Genomic DNA, 24,406 nt, shown 5'->3' with positions numbered 1-24,406 from the left:
ACATGATGAGCTATAAGGAAACCTCTCTGTGGGTGAGCTTTTGGGATCTCTGCAAAGCATTTCTCAGCTGTAAATCCCTCTTACATACATAGCAGTCAGTTGATTAGTCCTTTCATAATAAACTCTCTTCTTAACAACATTAAGTCTCAGGTCTCCAGTATGCAATGTGAACTAAAATGAATGTGGAGAAAAATAAAAAAGAGGAAAAAACTTGCTCAGCAAGGTTCATTCAACAAATGCAGTCTGACTAATGTCCACAATACTGTCTGGTCACTATGGGCTCCATGCACTGCTTACTGGACTCCATAAACTGTCCTTAATCTGCAGGAGCAACTCTGTCATAGGGACTTGCACGCAATGTAAGTGGGACAATATGGCCAGGGGCCTGGAGCAAACTATGACGCAGAAGTGAACTCTGAAAATTGAGGACATTACCCAGCTCCCATTGTAGTCATTCTTTTCATTTATTTCAAAAGGAGGGGGATGAGGTCTTAAGCCCCTCCATGCCATGAGACCATCAGGCTTGTGTGTGTTCAGAGGTCAAACTATTTTTCCTCTTCAGGCTTATGGAAATCACTAAAATACCACCAGTGAATTTCATATAAACAGACATAATTCCTAGTATGAATCCAGTAGAGTTGTTGAAACTGACAGAAACAAGAAGATATGGGGGGGGGGGGGAAGAGAAGGGTAGATCCTAGGTTCATGTTGCCTGTATCATAGAGAGTACCTGATCTTGCAAGTTGCTTGATTTGAGCTTAACTCTCAGTAGCTGAAGGCACTCAGAACTCTCCAGACTGGGACCAGGATTGGCAACTCCTCTATTACTCCTAGCTCAGCAACACATTTAAGGTCAGCTTCAAAGTCTGTTGAAGGAAAGAGACAGTCTTCCATCGCCATCAGTGGGCTTTGTATCAGGTCTTTAGTCCTCTATAGAAAGATGCATGTTAATGTTAAAAAGAATTATTTTTAAATGGATCAAATAAGAAAGTTAAATTATTTCCAAAAGTATTGTATTGCCTATTGAAAATAATAGCAAATGGTCACATGAACATTGTTAATTAAAAACAAAATGTATAGGTAGGGATGGGACTGACCTGAGGAGTGAAATAACTGCTTGGGTACTGCATAGATTCATAGAGCTCAGACTGGCCTGGTATTCCTCTCTGGTAGCAGGACTGGATTTAAGGCATCTTAATGGGAAGGCATCTTATCTCAGTAGGTTGGTGCACCAAGCTGCTGACCTGGAGGAGGAGACAAAAGATATTTAGTGGAAAGGTTTGATTAAAACCAGCCAATTCCCTGGGGGAAGGAGATTCCTTTGTAGCCTCGGGCACGGGATACTTGCAGGTTTAAGCTAGTGTAAATGGTGGATTCTCTGTAACTTGAAGTCTGTAAATAATGATCTGAGGATTCCCCAGGAAAGCAGCATTGGAGCTAAGTCCTCCAAGCAGCCTAGAGAGACTGCGCAGGAAACAGCCAATCCGGGAGAGGCTGCAAGGGGCTAGCCAATCAGAGAGTTGCAGGATAGTTTAAAAGGAGTTGAAGTGCAGCCCATAGTCAGTTCTTTGTTGGAGTCAGAGGTGTGCAGATAGTGTTCCTGGCTGGCTAAAGGGAATTGCAGTACCATGGATAGCTCAATGCTGGCAGGGAGTTGGGGAGCAGGAAGAGCTCCTGGATGGCCAGCTGGCTGCTGGGCCTGAATATAAAGAGCCCTGAGGTAAGGGTGAAGCTCTGGTGAAGGCGGGGGCGGGGGGAGAGAAGTGGCCCGGGGAACTGAAAGCAGTTTTGTTGCAGGGACACTGCTATTCTTAGGGCCTCTGGGCTGGGACCTGGAGTAATGGGTGAGCCCAGGTACCCCAATACACTACTGGGGAAGTGGCCTATAACTGGACAATGATAAACCCCAAGAAGGGGATCTGAACTACTTGTTTTTGCATTCTCTGGGCCCTTCTGGCCTCAGATTGGGCCACTGTTGCCTCTGTGGATACAGAAGGAAGGAAGCTCTGTGGGTACAGCCCAATACCACTGCCAGGACTATTAAAGACTTGCAGACACACCAGACCAAATGGGGTGTTTGTGAGAGGTGGGTGCCGTGCCATTACAGAACTCCAAATGTTTTTCTTTGAAAAAAAAAAAGGTACATTTTGCTCATTCCTAATGCATAATTAGTTACTGTGCTGTTTTCAACAGCAATGGTATGGTGTGGCTCCTGTCACGTTATCAGCAATAGAACATGAGAGAGTGATGACTGTTAACTTAAAATTTACAAACAGGAGATCTTCTCAAACACAAATAGTTTGCAAAATGCTGGATGAAAATTATATAAAACCAGTTGGAGATTGTTTTGTCACTACTTTGCTTTTTCCTCACTTAATCTTCTTGCACTTCCCAAATGTATGTATCTCAATTCACTTCTCATATCACCCCAACACCATGGTGAGAGTTTTTCACATCTATTTGCAAACTGCAAGCCCATTCCTCTCAGCTAGTGTAACTGCCAGTACTCCCCTCAACCTGCCTGATATATGTAGCAAGGACACGGAGCCAAAGTCAACAGGAGGTACTTGTAAGTGAGAATTACTCATATCAGGTATTAGGTCCATTAAACCCCAGAAAACTAGTGATCCTCTTCAAAAGATGAGTAGACCTTTGAACCAGCCCAAGTAGAAACTGAGCCCATACTACCTGTCCCAATATGGGCTAGCTGAAAATTTTCCATTTAAACTTTTTTGACCAAAAATTGGTTTTTCACTTAAAAAATCACAAATTGTCTATTTCTCCCCCCTCCCAAAAAAATCAAATTTTCATCTGAAAACCAAGAGCTTCACTGAGGGCATTTTGGGTGAAAACCGTCAAACGGATAAATGTTGTTGTCTGAAAACATTTTGTTTTTTGGTGACAAGTTGGAATTTTCCATTGGGGGAGAAAACCTCATTTACCAAAACACTCTAGTCCCACCTTCTATGCAAGATTCAGTGCTTTGTGAGACAGGGTTTCCAATTAGTTCTGGCAAGATGCCCAGTCAGAGGGCTTGGGTCTTCTCCCATGCAGCCTTCTATTAGGACACTAACTCCCCAGGGCCTGAGTCTCATCCCATTTACACTAAGGCTGCTTTAAACTGGGAGTAAATTACAGTCACCTCTACTTTAAGATTCCTTTATGTTGTCAGTGATGTAAAGGTGCCTTGGTTTACATGGGAATCAAACCAGAGGGCTAAATAAAGCTGATAGCATTCATTGGGCTTAATTTATCACTGTGTTTGGATTAGCTTAAAACTGGATGGAAGTAGGGTAACCATATGTCATGATACTAGGGGTTTTGTCTTGTATATGCAAATACACCCCTTGCCCCCCCTCCCCCAAAAGGTGTCCTGATTTTTCTCACTTGCTACCTGGTTACCCTAGATGGAAGCCGTGTCCATTCCATAAGGTACACTGTCCTCTGCTGGTAGTGGCTAGGTCTCCTAGCGATGAATGACCCTGCTACAAATTCAGCTGTGAGTGGTAGGTCTTTTAGCTCAGGCAGTAAAGGCTCCCACATCAAGATTCAGAACTCCAAGGTTCAATCCCCACAATTGACAGCCCACCTGGGTTGTTGGCATTACATGGCATTCACAACACAGTGGTGAATCTGACCCAATGTATTCAGCACAGTTGATAGTTGGCTATATTAATGAAGAGTCTGTGTTAATTCCAGCTCCTTGTAAGAGGTGAGTCAACAGCTTCCACCTGGTCTCACTGCAGCATGCTGGTAGCTTTCCCTTTGACATACTGCATCCCTCTAATTTCCTTTTTTAAAAGCTAGCATCTCATAAAAGTAGGTTTCTGTGAAGCTTTCACAGCCCTGTGCAGAACCTTGGCTTCCACCTACACTCACTTACACAGTCTTCTTTCACACCTACTCTGCCTGCTGGATATAAAAAGATGAAAGTTTAGAGCAGGGAGTTGTCTGCTATACTTACTGCGGTTTATACTGTGCACATCTCTGTAAACTGTGGCACTGGCTACTCTGTCCTGTGTATCCAATTCAAATAAACCTTTAACTGTACTGTAGTGGGAACACTTTCAGCAGGAGACAGATATGTTTTAGTCTTACACCTGCTCAGCCAAAAACCCTCTGTTCAGCAAAGAGAGCCTGGTGTGTAAATCACCAAAAACACAGGCAGGTTGAGTTGATCTGAACCTGGTAACTATGGTTCACCTGTCGCTATCAGGCTTTTCTGCATTCACAGCCTGCAGCCAGAGGGGAAACTATTTGTTCTGTTCCTCTCACTAAAGCCCCCACCTCTGGGCTGTCAGTCAAAGTGCTGTCACTATCTGCATTAATATTGAAATAAGCATTAAGCATCACAAAACAATAAAGACTGGCTTGAGAGGTGCCAACAACTCACCAATTTAATCTGAATCAGATTAAATATTCATTTTGATAAGCTCTGAAAAAGTCTTTTTCTTCTTTAACACTCCTTTAACTTTCAGATCAATCCATGCAGGAAGGAGGAGAGAGAGGGCTGAGTCTGTACTTCTGAATCCATTCTAAAGGTGGCGTTTGGCAAATAAAAAAACATTGTTTGATTTCCCTCCACACATACCCCTTCCCCCTCTCCATTTCTTTGTAATCCCAAATTTGGCAAAAACCCTGAAGCAAATTATTGGGCGGTGGTGATGGGGAGGAAGTGAGACATTTAAAATGTCTGCCAGATATACCTATCAAATTATTAATTTCTCAAACTGCTTAAGGTTATTTAAATTCATAGCTTTTTCAAACCACTGACAAGGTTTGCACACTGTGAAGAAAATGAATATTGTTAAGGGTTAAATGGACAGCTTCACACTATAAATGCATTATAAATTCACCTGTCAGTCTCCTACTGACTTTACTCTTATTATTTTACAATCAGGGATTCTTCATAATTGTGGACCAGGCTGACAATTTGCATGACAAGAGGAGAATTCAAAGAAAAGTGACCTAGGTACATAACAACAACACTCTTACACAAAAGAATAACATTGACACTGACATGCATTGAATGGAGTATATAGGTAAACACAGAACTACATTACATATTTGTGTGTGATCACACACATGTATGTATTATATGTGGGCATCAAATGTCAGTGGATTTGGGTGTCTGGCTCCTTTGAAAATCCTACCACACATATACGTAGGCAACAGATGTAATAAAAGTATTAACAATGCCCCTTTATGTGCATCACCTGCATTCTGCCTGCTGAGCTGTCTCCACTGAAACTATAACATCCAAAACCTCTGTAAGCTGCTTCAATCAGCTGTTTATTTAAAAAAAAACCACAGCAATGTACCAGAGAAATGTCATCCTTTCCCTCAAATGTGGAATTTCTTTTCCCCCATCCCCCAAAAGTTACACTGGCTTGAGGCATAGGATGGGAATGTCCTGGACCAGTGACAGGTTTAAAGTCCAATATCTTATAACACCACAGATCTAGATAAGGGACTTCATACGTCTGGCAAGGAATGAATTAGATACAGTACTTGTTTCTAGCCAATACTGCACTTCTCTCCCTGAGTTGTCCAAATCGTCCTATTATAAATATGTCAGTGGTATGTATAGAAAAGCTATTTAGAATGCCTTAGTTTTAATCTTCCATCAACCCACCCGCACCCTCCTTCTAAGCACTGGACTCATGATTATTTAGTCACCAGGCTTTATTGGTGGAGGAAAACAAGTAGTGGTCTTAATTCAAAAACAAACAAAAAAGCCACTGAAAACCCTCTAAAACCTTACTAAATATCTTTTTGTAGATTGTGTGGTATACAGAAAATACCTGACTGTGGGGTTAGATTGAAAGGTTTTGGTTCTGATTTAGCAAAGCACTTCTGCACATCAGAGGCATTATTAGCTATGCTGGTTTTTTGGTCTTCATTACTGTAGTACCTGAATTCCTCATAATCTTTATATAGATATATCTCCTCATAATAAATCCTGTGAGGTAGGGAAGTGCTGCTATTCCCATTTTACAGATGCGAAACTGAGGCACGAAAAGGCTAAGTGACTTGCCCAGAGTCATGCAGGAAGAGTATGGAGGAGTAGGGTCTTGAACTAAAGGTGCCCAAATCACCTAGTGCCCTAACCACTGGACTGTCTTTCTTTGTCACCTACTTGGAATTACCATATAACTCACTTGTCACTTTGCTCCTTGTGAGTAATAAAGCCACCCCAAATTCATAACTTTATATCACGCTCTCCCACCCCTCAAAGTCCTAGAACCCAGGCTCCAGCGCAAGCCCATAGGTCTACACTGCAATGAAGCAGCCCAAGCCCCATGAGCATGAGGTGTTATGTAGCCACACCCTTAAGGGTTTGGGCTCCTAATGCCTATTTTGCTTTTGAAAATTAGACTCAGGAACGCAAGTCACTGAGGCCCTTCTGAAAATATTACCTTTATAAATTAGTTGAGATAGACAGGTCCACAGCAAGGATCTATCAAAACCAGTGTCCGCGGTATACTCGCTCCCCTCTTTCAATTTCTTTAGCTCAAATCTGATGGATCTTAATTTTTCCAGACTGGAACCATATACTCTTCATGACCAATTATTTGTTTTCTTTGATAAGGAGTCCAAGTGCAAAGTTCCTTGCAGGAAGTGTTAGTGAAGAGTCTGCTGGTGGAGAAACCTCCATGACATGTTGCCCCTGAGGGATCCCTAGTGAGAGAAGGCTACAGACAGAGATGGGAAAGATACGTGGTGTATTAGACCCAGGGACATGGAGGTAAAGGAGAGCTGTTTCACACACAAATACGAGAGGGGGATTCTGAACCCTTTTCACTGCCCCAAAATACCTCCAGGTGACAGCAGCAGAGGCATGACTTCATTTCGCAAGACAGCAGTAGGTGGAGTTGGCAAGAAGAGAGGTTTAACTGTTTCTCCCCGTGGCTCTGCTGCCATAGACACAGAAGCCATGAAGCTGAGGAAGGAGTGCAGAGGTGATGAAGATTCCATGGGTGCTTGAGAAGATGGCAGGAATGGGTTATTGTATTGGAATTACTTCCTCCCCTGCCCCACCCAGCATAAAACATATGGTGGGATGACCATGAGACGCTGGTGTAAGGACATCTATACTAGTTTTACCACATGGGGAAAGCCCTAAGCAAGGGGAATCCTCCTCTGCCTAGTTAAGACAGCTCCTTGTGCCCTGTGCTCCACCAAGGAAGCACAAACAGGATAGAAAAGGACCAAGAATGTGGCCCTAGATCTTATTAAGGTCTTACAAATAAGTTTCACCTTGTCCTTTTTTTTTAAATAAGACCTTTCAAAAATAGTTTTTGAATAATTTTCAATACATGAACATTCTCTCCCTACTCCTCCCCCGCAGGCCCCTCCTGAATTCAGTCTTTGGGGGGAGGGATAGCTCAGTGGTTTGAGCATTGGCCTGCTAAACCCAGGGTTGTGAGTTCAATCCTTGAGGGGGCCATTTAGGGATCTGGGGAAAAACTGGGGATTGGTCCTGCTTTGAGCAGGGAGTTGGACTAGATGACCTCCTGAGGTCCTTTCCAACCCTAATATTCTAAAAATGATTTATCTGAGTCATCCTACATTTGGGCAAAAATGTTTCCTGCTGTCCACAAACCACATATGCAAACTTGGAAGCTTTTTTTTAAAGTTTGTAAAATGGGGGGCCAAAATCAGGCTTAGAATGAACAGTAAATCTTAATTTTGGAGAGGCCACTCCCTCATCATAGTAAAAATTCAGAAGTAAACTTGCCATCAGTGCCATTATTATGCAAGAAACACCAGAATCCATGATCATCATTGTGTGACTCAGAAAGCAGAAGAGGGCAAATGTATGGCTTACTCTAATGTTTGAGGAAATTCTCCCTGATGTGAGATTCAGGGTTGGGGGTGAACACCAAGTTGGAATCATCTAGGTTTACGCTAGTTTGAAGGCTTGGGTATTTCTGTTGTTGTACCCTACTAAAGCCATATATTTGTTCCCTTGAATAACAAGAGAAAAATTGTGAGCAGGCTGAAAGTCAGGGGGGGGGGTGGAAAGAAGGAACCAGCCCCTGCTGGTTTGTGATTTTAAAACAAATGTAATACAAGACAAAAGCAGTGCTTTGCTTGGCTTTGTTTACCGCATCAACTGCTAATTATGCTTGAGATGTTAAAAAATTATTGAAGGATGAATTTAAAAAAAAACCAAACTACAGAGACTAAGCCTAGTGTAAACTGATTTCCGCAGACATAAAACAAATGTCATCTTTTCTCCTTCAACCACAGGCAGTCCACATTAAAATACTTTGAGACTAGACCTAGAGATTCCATGTCACCCTGATTATAGTCTCTTCCATTTGAACCTGAGTGCATCTCTCTCTCTCTCTCTCTCTCTGTCTCTGTTCCCTAAAATTAGATTGCTATCTCCCTGAAATGATGACATGCATATCTGTTGAATAAAGATTAAAGAACAAGGCTACAGGGGAGAAAAGATAATATATATTACAGAATCCCACTGGTGAAAGTAGTAAACATATGGAAAAAAATTGCTAAATGAATCAAGAGGCTGTAATTTTCTCAGGATCCGAACTAAAGGCAGGGCATCCCATGAAAGCTCAAGGTTGCAGAAGAGAACTTCCATCTTTGTCTCAGATGTAGAATGGCTAAAAATTACTTCAGCTGAAAGATGAGACCACAGGATAAGTCAGTGAGGCTTTTTCTGTCTGAGACAGTAGTTGCAGGGTGTCTCTTTATTAATTCCTTGTACTGTCTTGGTACCACCCCAATTTCCAGGCATTCATGCTCCATGAACATTTGTCAAATCTTGAATTACTAGTGATTATGCTGATGATGTCACAAAAGGCCAAATTTTAAGTAGATGGAAAAACCTGGTCTTCCATAAATATGAACTTGTATTTGCATTCTCAACATTTGTGCATGTGATAACCACAATTGTGAGTGGAAATAGAGCATTTAGATTTTTAAATACTCATTTGTATGTGCAGAAGTCTGATTTTTTTTATGCGCTGAGTTGTGATAACTCTCTACTCATATTTTTGCACACGAACTTCAGGCCTCCTTTTAAAATCTTCCGCAAATGGCTATACTTGTAAAATTGACTCTTAAAATTGTACACACAGGTTCTGTGCTTTCAAAACTACAAACCTTGCATATACGATACTCATTTGTGAGCAAATAATTGCTTGTGAAAACTTTGCAGCCACAATTTCAGAGGCTGCAGTGGAGTCCACACACATTTAACACACACTTTTCAACTAAAAGGAGAACTTGTTATCCTCTCTCTCCCTCTGTGGTTTGTTGCAAACTGTAGTCTTATAGAGCACTTGCCTGTAGCAGATAGAGCTCTGGTTCGTCACATGATAGTTAGTGCCTTAACTGGGTTCCAGCTGGTAAACTGAATTCAAAGAGAGCTTAAATACTTACCTAATATTAGTTTTCTATGTAAGCAATTGCAGCAAGAATGTTGTTAGGTCACCAGCTGAAAGGGAGATGGTCCATGAACATGTTACCATGTGGGCCACACTATGAATAAGATTGAGAATCCCTAATCTAACACCTATTTTATGCTGCATCCATCACCTGGATCTGTCTGTCATTTACCTGATCCATACAGATATATTGGGACATTGTTTGCTATTAGTGATGATAATTGCATTTGCTTTCTCACAGCTTAGCTGCAGCTTCTTGTACTTGAATTGGTCCTTTACTGTAGCCATAACTAATGAACAGGTAGTTCTCCGTTGTGGCAGCATCCCATTGATTTCTCTCAAACCCTCTCTCCCCTCACCCCACCCCCCAAGTTCTACTGAAATCACAAAGTAGCCCCATGGCATATCTGACACTAGGCAACCCTGGAGGCTGCATGCCAAACAGCAAAGATACCAATAAGCCTCTGCTTGTGACATTGCATTTTGTTACCATGGAAATAATAGTGAGATTACAAACTGAGCATTGTATCTTCACCAGAAGTTTAATTAGCAAATTCAGCACCCAGCACTTTGGATTAGTGAATTTCAATAAACTCAATCATAACGTCACTGTTGGAGTCAATAGTTACACTCAGTTTGGCTCTTCTGGGGTGAATTTGGCTCACGTAGCTTTGATAGCCAGGAAACACTATGATTGGAAAAAATATAATCTGAAAGGTTGTAAATTTTTATTCCAGTGGAAATAAGAGTAGGAAAGTCCAGTTTCAATACCTGTGCAGTTTATGGAGCAAGTCAATATTTCATAGATAATTTATGGTTGTCCCTATTTTACTGTTTCTTAATACTTGCATTTCATAAATATTACCAAGGTATAAGGCCAAAGAAAGGAAGCCACATAGAAAACAACTGATTTTCACCCTAAGAAATTAATTGGCCATTTCAAGATGAAAGACACTAGCAACTCTCACTGAAGTCAATGTAGGCTATCTGTACTTAACACCTGTTAAATGGAGGCCATTTATTACAGTGGCTTTAGGCAGCCAAGTATGAAAACATTGGCCTTCAAATTACATTGGGCCCTTTCATGTCATGCCAAAACCTTGCACTGTATATTAACTCTCATTCCTTCAACATGGTTTACTAATGGTCACATTTAATTAGAGCTGGTCAAAATATTTTTAATTTTTGACAAAGAACCCAGCTCCCAAAACCTATTTTGAGGAATTTTTTTCCACTTGCCAACAAGCCATAAAGATGGCTGACATTTTTAATTTTTGAAAAACGTTGGGGGGTGGGACATAAAAAAGTTCAGAAAAAGTGTCTGTAATTTGTCGGTGTTCCCCAAACCCAGCTCTACCTTGAACATAGCTTAGGTATCCAGAAGGCAAAGGTACCACTGATTAGCATTAGACAACGATGGTTTTGATTGTTTCATTGTGTATGCTCTTTTGAGAGAGAGAGAAATTGAGTACACAAGCTGTTTACTGGGTATGGGTATTTCAGGTGCACCTTAAAAGCCGTTGTCCTGTCTGCTCTGATCAGATCATAAGGAACAGTGAAAAAGGGAGAGACAGAAACAGGAAGTCCCATCCCATGAACATCCTGCGCAGGGTATAGCCAGAATGGTGGTTGTGCTCCCTAAATACTACAGAAGGTGAAGCAGTCTTCTTTCTAGTTTACCTATCGGTGTAGGCTCTTAGGATATGTCTACACTGCAGTCAGAGTTGTAATTGCAGCACCTGTAGACATACCCAAGCTAAATTGGGTACCAGTTGCAGTAAAGCTGCATCAGTACTGGCATCAGAATGGGCTTACAAACCTTTCCAGAACCGTAGGTATGCACTTGGACGGTAAGCCTTTTATATGTGCTTCCATAGTATATGTTAGAGACAAACAGGGAGTTGGTGGAAGACTGGAAGTTCTCCAGCAATTGACCCAGTTTACTAGGAAAGAATCCTAGAGTGTCTCAGCACAAAGAACCCTATGCCCCAGACACAGATGGGTAAGTGCAGAAACACTGAGGACACAGTAACGCAGGTATGGCTTTCCAGGGGTGGGAGTGCTGAGACCCCAGATGCTCAACCTGGATGGTTGCCCTCAGGCCTAACTGTGCAGTGTAGACATTGTGGCTTCAATCCAATTCTTAGTGCAGATGTGTCAGTTCACTCACCCAGGTGTGTGTGCGCACACGCTCTCTCTCACTCACAAAATCACAGCTGGAACCCTCCGTCATATGGGAGGCCAAGAACTGAACAGGCTTAGGGACTTCTTCTGAACTTTCACTCCATTCTACACTTTTTCACCTCTTTAAATTTTGCATTTTGTTCTGCAAAACTTTATGGAAACAGCTACATTTCCACCTTGTTTTACATTGAAATCATTCAAAACCATGGACCTGACATGCTTTTGATGTGAACCCATAACTCAGCCCAGTTTTGTGTTTTTGCTTTTTGTTTTTTAAAAAATCCCTGAATGTTTCAATTACCCTGGTCTAAATTCAGTGTTTTAATGAAACTTGAAGTCATCCGCATTTCACGTGGTTTTGTGTTTCATGGCGAATATTTTACAGAGCTTTGCCAAACAAACATTTACTTTTGAGACATCCACTCACTTTGTCATTCCATCAATTTGTAAGGCTATTACTTGAAACAAACACATTTATCTCCACAGCTCAGGGGAAAAAAATTGTTGCCAGCAAAAAGAGCTTGGTTTGGGACTTGCAATCTTTAGACAAACTCATTGCAAATACTAGCTGGAGACTTTCCCTCCCCTTTACTCAAATTAAATGGGTGTGTTTTGTTTCAAAAGCAGATCAAAAAATAAAAAGGGGGGGGGAGAACTCTTTCCCAGAGCGTTTATACTCCAGGCTCAAACCTCCAGTTTTTTTTTAAATTTATGACATAGAAATTGTATTAATAATTCATAAGCTATATTAATGGCTGAGTTAAAACTTTAACAAGTTGGTGTTACAAAACTGTCAAAGATGTAACAGTGCTGCCTTCTTTAATTTCAGCTGTTTCTGATGAAGCGTAGGGAAATGCCTTTTGGTGTGCAGTGTTACCAATTATCTGACAGAGCCAGAGTGTATTTCCAGCTCATCAGAAATAAGAGCACAGAATTAAATCTCCCGTGTGAAACTCATCATTTACATATTTATGATTCAGAAATGATAATAAGGCTAATGAGAAACTCACATAGTGCCTTTAAAAAGTCAAGCCAATCTTACAGTTAATTTTCAACAGATAAAGCTTCCCTGCTACACAGTAGTCAAAAGATAAAATCTGTTGATTGCAGTTTAGTTTAATTAGATGTTACCAGTTATTTGTGTGGGTCTATACATACTTTACATCAAGGGATTAGTTACATAAACTAGGGCTCTCAGAGCTAGCGGTGAACAGACAAGGGCAAAATACTGAATATATATATATAAGGTTATTTCTGTGTCCATGTGGGCATAAGCAAGTATAAGATGCATATGGAAGAAACCCATAAATCTCCTTTGGATTGGCAAATGCTCCATTAAAACCTCTGAGCAACAGCAGCTGTGTGCGGTAAAACCAAGTTCTAATGTAGATAATATGTTGGGCACTCATGATTATGCTCATTAAGAAGTGTACTATACAAAGCAGAGTCATTTCAATATGCTTGTGTAACCCTCATGCTTGTCTCATACAGCATCATTAACTAAAGAGGTGATCTCTTCCCACCCACCTTCATGCCCACACTGCAGTATATTAAAAAAAAAAATAGCTTCCCAGAAGTCACTGGGTGTTCTGATGCCAGCAGATGACCCTTTTTGTACATAATACAGGCTTCAGTTGACTGTGGGCATTCTGATTTGTGCAAGAGTGGGCATAGATTTCAGACACTCTTTATATAATCTGTTATTGTCACTGATCTTATTTCCATACTTTGATTATCTTAGATGGCCTTAACGAAAATCAATGCTAAGTGAAAAGTTTGCTATTCCCCCCCGCCCCGCCCCACCTCCTTCCCCCAGATGAGACATTTAAATGTGTGAAGCTGTGTGAACAAGAATAGAATCCGTGCTTCCTTGGGCTCAGTTCCAAATGCTGTTTCATGACTTTGGAGAAAGGGTTTGAAGTCATGCGGCTAATATAGCTACAGGGAAAAAAATGATGGATAGCCATTCAAATAGCTGCATTTCATTATTCAGTGATAGTGAATGATCTCCATTGCTCATCTACTGTACATAGACAGTACATGCATGCATGCACATACTGTGCCATTTCCTATCCTCTGCATAACAGGGAAGGAAGGACATTCTTTTGCCAACAGAGGTACAATAAACGAGTTCAGGCTTTTGTTAGCAATGACCTTTGAATACATTTTTCCCGTATGCTGTGTCAAGCCATTGTACAGAGTCCCCTGAGTACTGTATAGAATTTAAGGAGGAAAAGTCAGCTGATTCTTTGTAATTGTGATCCCTTTTGACTAGAAAATGAAATTCTCTTAAAAATTAAATTCTCATTTGGTTCTCCTCTCAGGCTGGAAATAACTACTAGTAATTTTGATAGAGATATTTAGAAACTTTAAAATATAGATTAATTTTACCAAGGCTATTAACTTAACCTGATAAGGTCAGAGAAAACAAATGCATTCATCTCCTACTTTGCTACTGCAGATCGAGCTGTACAATTTCAGATCTGCAATACCTTTTATTCCATATCAAAGCTTTCCTCCTGTAATGCTAAAGGACTTCATCTTGACTTAACAAAAGCCTTCATTTTGGAGAGACAGTAATTAAAGGAGCAGAATACACTAAGTTTCTTGGGGATGCACGTACACTGCCAGGGACAAGTGACTTCCCTTTCCTGCCTTAGAGTATGTCTACACTACGGAATAAGGTCGAATTTATAGAAGTCGGTTTTTTAGAAATCTGTTGTATATATTCGAGTGTGTGTGTGTCCCCACAGAAAATGCTCTAAGTGCATTAACTCGGTGGAGTGCTTCCACAGTACCGAGGCTAGAGTCGACTTCCGGAGCATTGCACTATGGATAGCTATCCCACAGTTCCCGCAGTCTCCGCTGCCCATTGGAATTCTGGGTTGAGATCCCAATGCCTGATGGGGCTAAAACATTGTCGCGGGTGGTTCTGGGTACATATCGTCAGGCCCCCTTCCCTCCCTCCCTCCCTCCGTGAAAGCAAGGGCAGACAATCGTTTCGCGCCTTTTTTTCTGAGTTACCTGTGCAGATGCCATACCACGGCAAGCATGGAGCCTGCTCAGGTAACCGTCACCCTATGTCTCCTGGGTGCTGGCAGACGCGGTACAGCATTGCTACACAGTAGCAGCAACCCCTTGCCTTGTGGCAGCAGACGGTACAATACAACTGGTAGCCGTCATCGTCATGTCCGAGGTGCTCCTGGCCACGTCGTCTGGGAGCGCCTGCGCAGACATGGGCGCAGGGACTAAATTTGGAGTGACTTGACCAGGTCATTCTCTTTAGTCCTGCAGTCAGTCCTATTGAACCGTCTTATGGTGAGCAGGCAGGCGATATGGATTGCTAGCAGTCGTACTGTACCATCTTCTGCCGGGCAGGCAAGAGATGAGGATGGCTAGCAGTCGTATTATACCATCTTCTGCCGAGCAGCCATGAGATGTGGATGGCATGCAGTCCTTCTGCACCATCTGCTGCCAGCCAAAGATGAAAAAAGATAGATGGAGTGGATCAAAACAAGAAATAGACCAGATTAGTTTTGTACTCATTTGCCTCCTCCCCTGTCTAGGGGACTCATTCCTCTAGGTCACACTGCAGTCACTCACAGAGAAGGTGCAGCGAGGTGAATCTAGCCATGTATCAATCAGAGGCCAGGCTAACCTCCTTGTTCCAATAAGAACAGTAACTTAGGTGCACCATTTCTTATTGGAACCCTCTGTGAAGTCCTGCCTGAAATACTCCTTGATGTAAAGACACCCCCTTTGTTGATTTTAGCTCCCTGAAGCCAACCCTGTAAGCCGTGTCGTCAGTCGCCCCTCCCTCCATCAGAGCAATGGCAGACAATCATTCCGCGCCCTTTTTCTGTGCGGACGCCATACCAAGGCAAGCATAGAGGCCGTTCAGCTCACTTTGGCAATTAGGAGCACATTAAATACCACACACATTATCCAGCAGTATATGCAGCACCAGAACCTTGGGTGGGTTCAGGGGGTACTGGCTCCAGGTCCAGGGTGAGAAACAGTTCCTGGCTGTCGGGAAAACCGGTTTCTCCGCTTGCTTGCTGTGAGCTATCTACAACCTCATCATCATCATCATCTTCTTCGTCCCCAAAACCTGCTTCCGTATTGCCTCCATCTCCATTGAAGGAGTCAAACAACACGGCTGGGGTAGTGGTGGCTGAACCCCCTAAAATGGCATGCAGCTCATCATAGAAGCGGCATGTTTGGGGCTCTGACCCGGAGCAGCCGTTCACCTCTCTGGTTTTCTGGTAGGCTTGCCTCAGCTCCTTCAGTTTCACGCAGCACTGCTTCGGGTCCCTGTTATGGCGTCTGTCCTTCATGCCCTGGGAGATTTTCACAAAGGTTTTGGCATTTCGAAAACTGGAACGGAGTTCTGATAGCATGGATTTCTCTCCCCAAACAGCGATCAGATCCTGTACCTCCCATTCGGTCCATGCTGGAGCTCTTTTGCGATTCTGGGACTCCATGGTCACCTGCAGCTTGCCACGCTGGCCAAACAGGAAATGAGATTCAAAAGTTCGCGGTTCTTTTCCTGTCTACCTGGCCAGTGCATCTGAGTTGAGAGTGCTGTCCAGAGCGGTCACAATGGAGCACTCCGGGATAGCTCCTGGAGGCCAATACCGTTGAATTGTGTCCACAGTACCCCAAATTCAAGCCGGCAAGGCCGATTTAAGCGCTAATCCACTTGTCAGGGGTGGAGTAAGGAAATCGATTTTAAGAGCCCTTTAAGTCGAAATAAAGGGCTTCATTGTGTGGACGGGTGCAGGTTTACATCGATTTAATGCTGCTAAATTCGACCTAAAGTCCTAGTGTAGACCAGGGCTTAGAGGGTCTAAGAACCAGAGAATCAAAGTGAATAAAGTGAAAGGAAACTACTGTAACACAAATAATGAAATGGAGAGTAGCTACTGCTTCCTGCATAAGGCAAGGCAGAACCCCAGTGTAACCTGCCGGAAGTATAATTCAGAGTTACTGTCATACTACACTATATGAAATTTCAAGCTCTTTGGGGAGCGAGTTTACACTTTAGGAACCAATTTTGCCCACTGGACACTGACCCAGTTTGGGAGAGTGTAGAGTTGCATCACCCCAAGGAGAGCTCTGAGAAGAATTGTGCCATCAAGCACAAGGGGAGTGTGGGTGCTGCACCATCCCTTTTTTTGCTCCTCTATCTGCAGCTGGCCAGCTCAGTTGGCTGGAGTGGAGGGGTAGTATACCAGGAGGTGGTGGAAGGACCAGCAACTGTGACTTACCCTTCGTAGGGGGAGTAATGGGAGAAGGCCTCTTGTGACCTTCATAGCACACTGGACAAGGGTCAGTCAAGTCTAACCCTCCCAACATCATATGTTAGGCGGTTGTTAACACACTTTTGCTTATAGTTCACTCACTCTCAAAATGACTCTTTGAGACAAATTCTCTGCTGGCACAACTGCACCAAAATCAGTGCACTGACACCCGCAGATAATTTGGCCTTACAGCTCTCGGTGCCATAGTCTATTTTCATTGTCTGATTTCATTTTTCACATGCTCACCGAACTGCTGTGTTCCTTGCGGATCACACCCGTGGCTTTTGTAAGTGTCGACATTTCATTAGCCTTAGATTAGAAACTTGAAGCGATGCTGTAAAGCAAACACTTAGATCGCAGTGAAGGGTTAGAATCAAAAAAGAGACTCTTTTTTGGAGTGATGCTTAGCAGCAGCAGCAGCTGGGTTCCACATATAAAGGGCATTCCACAAAGAGTGGCCACCATTTATATGAGTGTTTGCAAAGGCTGCCATAGTTAGTTACTGAAAAGGAAACAGGTGTATTTAGTGGCAAAGGCTTCTTCATTGTTTCCATTTAAAATAAAAACACCGACCAAATTTTTCAAATGTGAGGGTAGAGCTAGTTAGGACATTCCATTTCCCTCCCCCCATAATTTTTTGAAGTAAACAACAATCACTTTATTTGGTGGCTTTTTTCATTGAAAAATGAAAAAATCTGAAATTCAAAAAAAAAAAAGATTGGTTTGGGTTTTTTCAACAAAGCTTTTGTACAAAAAATGGTGATGTGTATGTGTGTGTGAGAGAGAAAATTTCTGTTTAGTTGAAAAAACACTTTCTGGCAGATTTTCTTTTTTAAGGGAGCATTTTGACCAGCTTTGCCCGGGTGCCTTAGTTCCATAGTTAGGTGCTAAAGGGTAGATTCTGAAAGATACAGATAGGGAAGCACCCAACTCAGTGCCTAACCGTTGTCCTTTGTGCTTCTGAAAAGCTCTCCCTAAAGGGGGAAAGGGCCTGATTTTCTCCATGGAGTTTCATCAACATAAAGAAACTGAGTGGAGAATGAAGCCCTAGGACTAGGTTAGAAAAGATGAAAGCATGATTTTCCACTTCCTTGTGCAGCCACTTCCACCAGTGCAAAGTGGGTGCTGAAATCCACTGAACCAGAATAGTGACACATTACATCTACTTTGCACAGCCATAAATGGTGCAAGTGGTGGAGAATCAGTTTGTAGCCAAACAGGAGAAGTGACAGAACATTGTGTTCAAGTCAAAGGAAGATCTCGTGATGGAAAGAGCAGCTGGATGGATATAATACAAAGGATTAGATTCTCAGGGTAGTTGTCTTGGTGAAAGGAATTACTTCATGGCCTTACATGAAGTAATTTAGGTAGGGTACTTATCTGGATCAGTCTGAAACAAGAGTCTTTGCCCAGCATATTTGCTAGAGGTGGGTAGCAGGAAGTTATTGAGTTTCAGTATATTTTATTTCAATCCAAACCAATTTAAAGTAATAACAAAAACCTGTTGGAATGTGGTTAGCCATAGAGGCTGTGCCTCAGTCACCTTGGAAGCTTATGGATCCCTAAATGAAACACACTCAGCAAGTCATTTTTACCATGCTAAATAGGGGTGGTTCCAGGGAAGTCAGTGAAGCTTTTTTGATTTACACCAGCAGAGGATCTAGCCCAACACTAATTATTACCCAATTTAATCTATTAGCTTTACTAGAGTAGTCAATGGCCTAGATTCTTCACTGCAATCAAACTCTGATTCTTAGCCACCTGGCCCTGGTGCTGTTAAATGGAAGGGAGATACCTCTAATTTACACCACTGGAGTGAGATTCTGCAATAGCAGAGAATCCGGCATAATGCAGCCTTGCTCCAGCACTCCCTTTGCATCTGTGACAGGTCTCCTCTTTTCACTCACACCAGGGGTACTCTCCAGCTATTTTAGTCTCTCTCTGTCTTGTGTAAGTGGCTGTGACACTCTGGGGTGCAATTCAGGCCAGTGAGGGGCTGTCTCCCTGTGCTCTGCAACCTGGGGTACCTCACAATGCTTTGCTGCTGTAGCTCCCAACCTGGGCTCTTCACAAACAGCCAAATGGCAGGAAGGTTACACCTTCAGTGTCTGTGTATAGTCCCAGCCCTGGTCCAGTAACTCTAACCCCAGCAGCCTGTTAGCAAACATAAGCTACACTCTGACTTCCAGCAGCCTTGGTTCCTACTTGTGGGGTGATCCCAACACACTTCCAGTCCCAAATTTTCCACCAAAAATGTGTTTTGCACTGTTCAGCCCTCTCCTGGACAGTCCAGATATATTAGGTTCATTTCCCCCTCTAAGAGGATCAATACACAACAGTTTGCTATCATAAATGGAATTACTCACACAGTTCAGTTTAAAGACAACACTGGGTTAGTCTAAATTAAAGAATAAAACAAATTTATTTAATTACAAAAATAGATTTTAAGTGAATACAAGTATAAGGCATTCAAGTCAGAAATAGTTACAAGAGAAATAAAGATAAAAGGCTTGCCAAACTAGACTGGGTTCAAGGAGAAGTTCTTACCACATGCTCCCAGCAACAGGACTGACCAATTTCAGGTCAGGATCTGCCCCCAAGGTCCATAGGTTGTTTTTTTTGTCATCTTTGGTGGAAAAGAGAGAGATGGATAGGGAGCGAGAACTTGAGGTGGTTTTGTCCCTCATTTTTCGGGTATATTTATACTGTAATTAAAAACCTGCAACTGTCCCATGCCAGCTGAATCAGGCTTGCAGGGCTCAGACTGTGGGGCTGTTTAATTGCAGTGTAGATTTCTGGGCTTGGGCTGTAGCCCAAGTTCTGGGACCTTCCCACCTCGCAGGGTGCTCAAGCCAAGAAGTCTATGCTGCAATTAAACAGCCCCACAGCCCAAGCCTGCAAGCCTGAGGTAGCTGGCATGGGCCAGCCACAGATATCTAATTGCAAAGTGGACATACCCGTATAGTTCAGTCACCCTTTGAAATGCATTTTCCTGAGGGTAACCCCTAGATAAAGTTCCTTCCAGCTGTGAGGATGGAGACATGGGGTCTTGTGGTAAAAGAAGTTTCATGTTGTTGTTTGCTAAAATGCAGATTTGCCTTGTCTCCCTCTTGCTGTTTCCAGGACTTTGTTTACTACTTTATATGTAAATTGAGGTAAACATACATTCCTTTGTTTAAGACTTGCTTGACCAGACCTGCCTAATAGGGGTTACATGGGTTTGAACATGTGCTTCCAACATCATTCAGGGGGGTTTCATAACTTTACATATAATGTTGCTACATACATTTCACCATAATACTACTGACCAGCAAGTTATTGGTTTTCAAATGATGCCTTACAAGGCATATTTTGTACAAAGATTATTACAATGGTTTGTAGGACGTGAATATGGGGGTGCATTTGGTCAAAGGGGCACAAAGTGATTTTGGCAGACCAGTTAATCCAGTCTCAAATGTTTCTTCTTCCTGATTTTTCCCACCTACTTTCCCATTTGTTTTGCTCACTCTGTCCCTGCCATAAGTACAGCATCTGATATATTGCTCCCAGACTGGCCAAACTTGAGACTTGTTCCCCTCACTGGGATGCACAAATTTTGAACCTGATTCTTCTCATACTCAGTCAAGTTTTACCGATGTGTAACTCCATTGACTTTCATAGCATCACTCCTGATTTATAGTGGTGTGAGTAATAGGAGAATCAGGCCATTTCTTCCTCCTCTTTTTTTTTTCTTTAACCCTCAAATTAAACTAAACATGGAAAAAATGTAATTTTTTATTCCCCCCCTCCCCACCCACCCCCCACACACTTTCTTTTTGCCAGCATGGAAAGAAGCCAAAATGTGTCAGGTTTGCTTTGCATGGGAAAGTTTTCATCCATCTCTAATTAAAAGGAACTTTTTAACATATAAATTAACAGTTCTAAACTTCCATTCCTTGTGACTAACTCCTTCATCTGAGCAAGTATTCACTGTGACAACGAAAATTGTTAATTGTAGCAGTTTCAATTTAGCTTTCGGCCAGGAATGGGCAAACCAGTTAGAACACATTTCTGTCTCTTCCCCCCCATTCTTTCATTCTCTCTGGAACAGGCTTTTGAGGAGTGACTCTCCTGACTCTGACTTGGAACCAATCCGTTTTTTCCCTCCACTGTACTGACCCGAGCTCTCATTCCGTCCAACTGTATCTGAAACCAGGATTTAGGCTGTTTCTCACATTGCCACCTTAATTTGAGTTCATTGGCCTTGTTGAATTGAGGGTGTTCAGCCCTTTGTAGGCAAAAGAGCAGTCCTTACACTCAGAGACTGTGGGAAGCAGGTGAGACTTAGGCCTGGTCTACACCTAAAATTTAGATTGACGTAGCTACGTCGCTCAGGGCTGTGAAAAGTGTTGTGCCCTGTGCAAGATGGTTAGGTCAACCTAACCCTCACTGTAGAAGCAGCTCGGTTGAGAGAAGTATACTACTAACTCTCGGACAGGTAGACTACCTACATGAATGGAAAAACCCCTTTTGTTGCTGTAGAAAGCATCTACACAGCAGTGCTTCAGCTGCAGTGCCATAGCTGTGTGACTGTAGTGTAGACATAACCTAACACTGCTCTGACTACTGGCATTTCCAAAGAGATTAGGGAAGTGGCTGAATGCACAAGAAGCCACTTGATACACCTATGGGAAGCTTCACTATGATGACTTCCATGGAGATGGTGCCTCTGAACCAGCCGCAACATAAGGCTGTGTCTTAACAGTACCATATAGCTGGAAGTGTGAAAAGCCTCTCTTCATATTTTGAAGGAAGTTTGTCCCTTAACTGTGTTGAAAATCCACTTGGGAGATTAAAGGTCCCTATGTGGAACTCTTAAAGACAATGGAGCTTCTTACACAGGTAAGTGCTCGTTACTGGAAGTAAAGGTTTCAAAACTGGCCCTTGGGTAAATGACCGCACACCTTAGCTCATCCATTTGTGCATTGTCATTTAGGGATGGAATTGTTTTACAGTCATATGCAACATTTACTGAAAATATAAATGAGCTCACATTTTCTTTTTCTGTATGCGGAACTACATGTTTGCAGAAACAACCCAGATGCATCTTTCTGAAGATTTACCCCACAGTGGGGATAGATTTTCAAAATGACTAAATATGAGTATTGCTGTGAAGAACTGGGTTTTGTTGCACATTTTTAATGTTGAGAGAAAGCATACACTGCACATGGAAGATGCTTGCAAAAACAACCTACAAGTTTGGGATTCATGCACATATGCAAGTTCAAAGATGTGGAGCATGATATTCACTGGATTGAGAAAGAATAGTCATTTACTCCAGGAATTACTGAAGCTTGGGAGTTTACATCGGTTAGAGTCTGTTCTGTGATGCATAGCGCTGGTCAAAAAATGAAACACTACTTTCATCAAAATGTTTACATTTCAAGTTGATTTGATTTTTTGCCCCCCCCTTTTTTTTTTTGACTTTCATGAGGTTTTTCTATTTTTTTTTAACTGAAACCAGGGATTTGGCTAAACATTTTGAAAAATATATCAAGAGGAAAAGGGCAAAAAGTTACACACACACACAAAGTAAAAAAGCAATGTTGACATTTTTGTCCACAAACAATTTTTTTTAAAGGGCATTTTTCCCATAGGAAAAAAAATCTGCCAATTCTAGTGATGGAATGATTCCGCTTCCATTTAGTAAGACTCATTTCACCATGTCCAAATGACTAAATCAACAGCTCCCAGCCCTAATGGAAAATTACCTAAGATGTAACACAGTCATGTTCTATCTGAATCTAGTGTATTTTGTGAAAAATGGGCTTGTTCTCTGCAGAATAACACAAACGTAGATGCAGCAACTCGTGATGTATGCAGCACTAAGCTGACTTTTGTACTTTTATTACATTGTTGATAAAGGCTCAGTGATTAGAAAGCCAAATACCACCATGACGTTAGCCACTAACAACCACAACAGGGCTCTTTTGAGAGGAACTCTCAAATTGGCAATGGTGAACATCACAAAGTTTTAGTCTATCTTCATAATCCTCCACACATTTGGATGCTTCCCTGAAATGGTAGATCTTTGAGATATTGCCTCTGTCTCTGTTAAGGGCTGGTCTGCACTAGAAAGTTGTACCAGCGTAGCTTTGTCAGTAAGGAGTACGCTCAAATCAAACTCCCTGCCAACATACCTATGCTGACAAAAAGTCCTATTTTGGACACTGTATATATGGCAAAAAAGTCCTTTTGCTTGTAGTTTATTCCATTTGAGGCGCTGATATAAGTTACATGATCTTTTGTTGGTATAAGCTGCATCATCACTAGGGGGATTTGCTAGTATAGTTCTACGGGTGTACCTGTAGCATTAAACCCTTTTAAATGTGAGTCTCCCAAATTGATTCCATCTACCTGCTCATTTGGTTACAGGGGCCCTCCTTATCCAACTAGAGCCATCATGAGTGAAGCTATGAAAAAGGGTTTGCAGGAAACCATTTATTTGATTGACACATTTTTCCCTCTTTTTGAATTTCCTGCAAAGTCTCTTTCAGTCTAATTCTACTCTGACTTACATCAATTTTACACTTGTGTAATGCTTTTGATGATGTTGATCTTTCTGCTTTATGCCAAAGTGAGAGAGATCAGGAATGGGTGTTCAGAATTTTATGGATTTGTTAGATATTCAAAATTATTTGATCAATGGTTTGTAACAACTAGAGCTGGTTGGAAAATGGTGATACTTTTCATGATGAAAAATTTTGCATAAGGACATTTTATTCAAATTATGGTGTTTTTTTTTAATTTTAACCACTTCTAAAAAATAATCTGGCATTTTAAAAAGGAAACTTCAACCTATGGATTGCTCTTGGATTAATCACTGTAGCTATTGCTTAAAATATTAGCTCTTTGTAATGTACTATTTGCATTGTGTAATTGGTCCCCAAGTCACATGTTAGTTTTTAATAACTCCCAAACCTACAGAGTTTTACAGATGGCCATGTAGATGGTTCCAGTGCGAATATCCATGCAAACATGCATTCACACCAGCATTTCTGGCATTTTCTCCTTTCAGTGAATATTCTTCTGAATAAAAATTTGCTTTCCTGTTGGAGGAAGGCAAGTAAAAGGAGCTCTAAACACAGTGGAAATAGATTGTGGTTTCCATTCAAATAAATGTTTGAATTCTTTTTTGTAATACTTGGCCAGCTGTAATCATGAGGCACAGTCCTCCCCTGCCTATGACCTAGATTCGGCAAGGAACCTAAGGACTCACATAACTTTAAGCATAAGATAGTACCAACTAAACTAAACGTACACATGCAATTAAGTATCTTGTTGATTCAGCCCCTGTATAATCCCATCTAGGCCTCACTCTCTACCTTTTTTCTGAATCTTTTATTGAAAATGTTGATATAGGATAAGTAAAAGCAATAACTGTGCAAACATTAATCACGGATCCACAATGGCATAATGCAACAGTGAGAGAGAGAAAGAAACAAGGACAAAAGAAGAGGA

General features: G+C 41.8%; 1 long non-coding RNA gene across 1 annotated transcript in view; it reads right to left on the bottom strand.

Annotated features, from left to right (window-relative positions):
* Nucleotides 1–624: 624 nt before the first annotated feature.
* Nucleotides 625–24,406, bottom strand: part of LOC140912127 (uncharacterized) — a 63,942-nt gene continuing 40,160 nt past the window's right edge. The window contains exons 3-4 of the long non-coding RNA XR_012159231.2: nt 1,098–1,244; nt 625–930 (exon numbers count right to left, since the gene is read on the bottom strand). This is a non-coding gene — a long non-coding RNA (uncharacterized LOC140912127). The remainder of the gene's footprint in view (nt 931–1,097; nt 1,245–24,406) is intronic.

This window comes from Lepidochelys kempii, chromosome 5 (assembly GCF_965140285.1).
Source record: "Lepidochelys kempii isolate rLepKem1 chromosome 5, rLepKem1.hap1, whole genome shotgun sequence".
NCBI classification, from domain to species: domain Eukaryota; kingdom Metazoa; phylum Chordata; order Testudines; family Cheloniidae; genus Lepidochelys; species Lepidochelys kempii.
The sequence above is the reverse complement of the archived record's forward strand: the minus strand, read 5'-3'. Positions and strand labels throughout refer to the sequence as shown.